The sequence below is a fragment of the Vigna unguiculata genome, chromosome 10 (assembly GCF_037176805.1).
Source record: "Vigna unguiculata cultivar grain cowpea cultivar isolate G323 ecotype 2 chromosome 10, ASM3717680v1, whole genome shotgun sequence".
Lineage (NCBI taxonomy): Eukaryota > Viridiplantae > Streptophyta > Magnoliopsida > Fabales > Fabaceae > Vigna > Vigna unguiculata.
Genome location: NC_140801.1, coordinates 38727459 through 38733129, shown reverse-complemented (window position 1 = coordinate 38733129; position 5671 = coordinate 38727459).

The window sequence follows — 5671 nt, the reverse complement described above, 5'->3', positions numbered from 1 at the left end:
GAGTTGTAGGCACTAAAATTTGTATGTTAACATGAGTAAAACATGGGATTTTGTTTGGTTGGTTGAGAATGTGCATGAGAATTCAATGTTGAGATAACCAGTGGTGGTTATGGTATGAGAATCATGAAATTTGTATGTGATAGGCGTAATTCCATAAGTCTCGTGGGAAGATCTCATGGTGGTGTGTAGTGTATATATTAAGATATGGATTCAAGTAAGGACCGCATCCCGAAACTCTAATGGGTCAGTGAGTCTCAGGTAGAGCAAACTGACCCAAGTGGTGAAAGTGGCGGGAGGCCTTAGTCTTTGGCAGGATAATGACCTTAGATACTTGAAGGTTAACCTTGTGTGTGGTAGGGTGAAACCCATTGGCAATGACTTTGCAGAGCAGTAGAGACCACAAAAAGTGCAAGCGTCCAGTGAATCTGATCTTAGTATATGTATCCGGATAATTGAGTCATAGTGTCCTGTTTGTCTGCTATAATATGATTCTCTATGCTCACTGTGTTGCATGCTTGAATTGTTTAAGTACTTGTCTGCTATACTATGTTAACTTTAAATTACAGTAGCTTACCCTTTCTTTTTGTGTGTGTTCTTGCCTTGATTCTTTTCCTTTTGCAATGATCACCTTATGGTGGGAGCAGATGGAAAGAATTCTGGAGGTGGATTTAATGGTGGTAGCGGGGCTGCGTAGTTGGGACCAGTTATCTGTAGCTCCTCAGAGTAGTTTTTATGGCTATAATGCCCTTCTTTTTGTAATTCCTTACTCTAGGAGGGACCCTTTTGCAAACTTTTAAACTCCCTTTGTGTTTGTTTATGACATGGTGGTATACCTAAGTTACTTTCGAAGTACATTCTTGGATGACGGTAACAATTACCTTTCTTATGTTCTATGTTCATCTGATTGCTCCTCGTTATTATAATCATGCGATGTTTTATTGAGTAGATTATTCTATTTAAATGGGATGTCACAATTATAACATAAGAAATTTATGACAAATAATTAAAAGTATAAAAAAATTAGATTACTTAATATAATAAATTTTTAATAAAGATTTAATTAAAATTTATATTTTTTTATAAAATTATAATTTGAGTATGCGTCTTGAAAGAAAGAAATAGGATTGTTTATGATGTAAGTATGAAAAGACACTATTAAACTTGCCTCAAGATTTTGTAATTAAAAGATAATTTTACAAAATAAGATCATATGCGATTTATATTACCAAGACGAAACTAAACTTTGCAGCTTGTTTTGAATGATCATTCGTCTTGCAACACATAACTATTAAGTGATGAAAAAAAAAAGAACAGTTTTAATAAGTGAGTACTGATGTGAATGATTGCTTCTCTTTTCCCAATATTATAGTACAGAAGTTTCTCCCGTGGTGTTATGTATATATTTTTTTTAATGAAATTTGTTAGAGGTTCTGTATTTAATAATGTTAAGAATCTTAATTTAAACTTTGATGATTTTTTAAAAATGTCTTCAATTATTTTGTGATATAAATATATATGATAAAACGATTATTTTATTTAACTATATAGGATTATCATGGAAGATAAATACTAAATCAGCTAATAACACAATTAATTTTAGTTATAAATAATCTGCAAAATAAATATTACGCGAATATTCTAGACTTTCACAAATTATTTAGTTTATATTATTTTTGTATTTTATTTTACTTGTCTGAATTTTCATTTTATTTTTTACATGTTAGAAATTTCATTTACTATATTAATAAATTACAACTCAGTTACACAATAATTTATCTTGATTAGATTTTTTTATTAATTTGTCTTACTATAAATGAAAACTTTTTTTTTTTTTACATTTAGGTAGAACATATTTCTAATTTTTTTTTATTTCTAAATTCCAATGATTAAACATAATATTTTTTATAACAATTATAAATAATAATTTATATTTGGTAAAGAACGTCTACTAAGACATATTTAGATTTAACATTTTATATAATTTATATAAACAACAACTTTTTCACTTTAAATTAAATAAGATAAAATAGTTAAAATAAAAGGAGACGATGAAGTATCAATTAACTTTCTAATCATACAAAATTTTACAAACATAATTTTTTTATATAATTTTAAATTAACAATTAGTAGATAAATTTTATCTTGATGAAGTTTGACAACGCCACATCTTACAAAGGTTTTTTATATTGTGCGATCACTTTTGATATTTAATAATTGTTATAAAATTTAAAAACTCTTGTTTTATGTTTTTAAACAGTAGGAGATAGATAACAATTCCAGTTTTATTTTTTTATGCTTTCACATCTACTGCAGAAAAAGAAAAAAAAAATTATGCACAAAGTTCTAGGGACAAAACAAAGAGAAGCTTTTGGTCCCACATTTTGACGGAAAGTCAGAATTTGTGCATTGGATTCTTAAAAAGGAGATGATAAAAAAAAAAAAACTTTGATCAAGCCATTGGATTAGAGAAATTTGTGGGTATATTTGGGGATTGGATTATTTTTCTCAACAAGCAAAAGATATGGTTCAAAACTTTGCATTGTTTATTCATGCTTTAACATAAGACAAGTTAAAAACCTTCGTTCTAGAGTTTCATATTTGAAATTTCTAAACTTTGATGTATCCAATGAAGAAGAGAATAGATGGGCATGATGATGAGAACCAGTATCACTTAAAGTACACCCTTGGGAAAAAGCACCCAAGAGATTCAAAAAATTATCAATGGCTTTTTCTTTTTGTACCCTTCTTTAGATAAATCCTAGAATCACTTTTGACTTCCTCACTACCATGATTCCACCAAATAATCTTTACCCACCAACCTTTCAAGATAACTCTTCTAACTATCTTCATCTACCTTTCATTTCTTTTCTTTCTCACCATAATGCTTGTGACCAAAAATTCTTCCATTACAGCTTGGATCACAAATATTAAAATCACCCTTTTGCATTTAAAACTATAAAAGCCAAAACAAGCCATTTAAAACTCCTTCCTCATTCTGCAATCTGCATTCTTTCAAGTTAATGCCTTTTAACACAGCATTTAAACCAAAATGAAAAGTGAAGGAAAAAATTATCACATGGCACATGAATTTTGCAGCAATCCCTATCTGGTTTATATTCTTCTAGCAAGTTTTATTGCAGTACCAACCAACCTATAACACCTTTCTTTTAAAATTATAAACAAGTACAACTTTAAGATCATTTGTTAACAAAGTTAGCTTTGATTTCAACTGTTTAGTCTCTATTATTGTTGTGTCTAATTATCACATGACCACTCTATCAGTTCTACCTTTTTTTTATTGCCATCAAAAGGGAGAAAATAAGTGTTTTTCTTTTGTATCAGTTATCAAATAAAGCAAGAACCTGATAGAATAAGAAGTAAACAAGAGGGAGTGTGGCAAAAAAGAAAAGTGTATGTTCATAACAGTATAACGCTGTGTCCTGAAAAGAGTACCCCCTTAATCAGAGGAAAATTAAGAGACAATGTGTTCAAGATTCTTCCAAGACCAACATCTTTTTGTCCCCACCGTAACAACTAAGCCCAGAAACACATGAGGAGTACAGCTTATGCAGGATCACAGATATAAGCATCTAGACTTTTACAAAAGCAAACAAATTTCAAAACACTGATATCAGAAGCACTTTGTTTTGCTCATAGGATGTGGATCTTTAAAAGTTTGAATTGTGAAGTGGCTTAAAGCTTTGCAATGTGTTAGACTTCTACATTTGGTTTTAAAAGATAAGAAGCAAATCATTAACAATTTTGGAAGTAACGAGATCAAGGGTTATGTCAATGTTTAAAGTATTTTGTATGTAACATATTATTTGATGATATTGAATGGTATATTATCAGGGTTAAATACGTTTTTAGTATATGAACTTTATAGTAAAATTAAAAGTTATTTTTATTTGAAATTTTAATATATTTTGGTCAAAAAATTTAAAAAGTAAATAGATATAGTCATTTTAATCCAATCATATTAAATTTTATTGACATAGCAAACACATTTCATGTTAGCATCTGAGTTGTTTAACTGTTTGATACGTTCTTGCATCAATATTAACTAAAAAAAACACATTTGATATATCAAAAAAATCTAATGTAATTGGATTAAAATGACTATATTAATTTATTTTTAAAGTTTAAGAACTAAAATATGTCAAAGTTTCAAATAAAAAGCAAATTCTAATTTTATGTCAAAGTTCATAGACTAAAAACATATTTAACTTGATTTTCTTCTTATTTGTCGATATATAATAAGACTTTAGGAATGGAATCACTACCTTATGAAGGAAGAAGAGAGGACACACTCTCTCATACAGCACAATCATTGAATGTACCTTGTAGTATTGGTTTAAAGCTAATCAGATGCAATGTTTTGTCATAATCGAAAAGGTAAAACTTGACGTAAAATCTGATTGGATCTTCTTGATTGCTGAGCTACCTTAGTTAACAGAATACAGTAACATTCAAAATCATAGCTTTAATTCTTCCCTTCCAACAGATCCATCATGTGAGATTTTTTCTCCTTAATACAATAAAGTGATAAAATGTGGAACCAAGTTGGATCAAACAATTCAGCTTTTGTTTCTCAGTTTTTCCTGTACCTTTTTGTGATTTTCTATCGAGAGAAAGTGATTCAATGATTTACTTAAAGTGAATGTGCAATGGAATACCAAGCTGTGCCTATGTTCTCTTCTTGTCTTTTGTTCCGTAAATGAAGACTTTGTGGGAGTGGTAGAAACAATTTTGTACAAACCATTCAAATTGGGTTGCAGAATTTGAGCAATTTTGCCAGCAAACAGACAACAAAATTAAAAGTTGTGGAGCAGTGTGAAACATACATCACTTTCATGGTGACTATGCTACATGACAATTTATTTATTTTAATAATTACTGCATAAAAAGGTTAAATTTATAACATAATAAACCATTAAACTCCATATCACTAATGGTATTGTACTGACATGCGAACTTTATATTTCACTTGCAATAATTGCACAATAAAAAAAACATCACATGTTGGAAAAGTACATAAATAAAATAGTAACTTTTTGAGTTTTGATCATTATATAGTTAGGGTTATCGACTAGGGCAAAGCCGAGCTAATTTGGATTATGCTCTTAATTGTGACTTCGAAATTTATTAGCCCAATTCATTCTATTGCTAATTGCACATCAAACTATTTGCCATGTGCGCACATTATCTTAAAACAATGTTTCTTATCCTCAAATATTTGAACAAAAGAAGAACATAACTTTGCCTTATTGGTTTCTTCAAATACAATAAAGTTTCTGATTCATATTTTGTTAGCTTTGTCTCATGTTTAAATATCTGACACAAATTATAAAAAATAAACAGCATACTTAAGCAAAATTAATAGTTGAAAAAGTAAATAAATAAAAGTTGAGTTAATGCGTAAGCCTAGCCCATTGTAAACCAACTCATATTGGGCCATGTTCTAGTCTGATTAAGTTATTGGGTTTAATTTCAAAACAGTTTCTTTTGAAAATTTCAAATTCAATCTATACTTTGTGGCAGTCTTAATAAGTATAAGCTCAATTCCTGTTTTGATAGCAACATATAACTGGTATTTAACCAAAAGGTATTAGAATGAACTCTTTAAAAAAATTAGGATATTAAATCGAATATTTTAAAAGTTCAGATACTA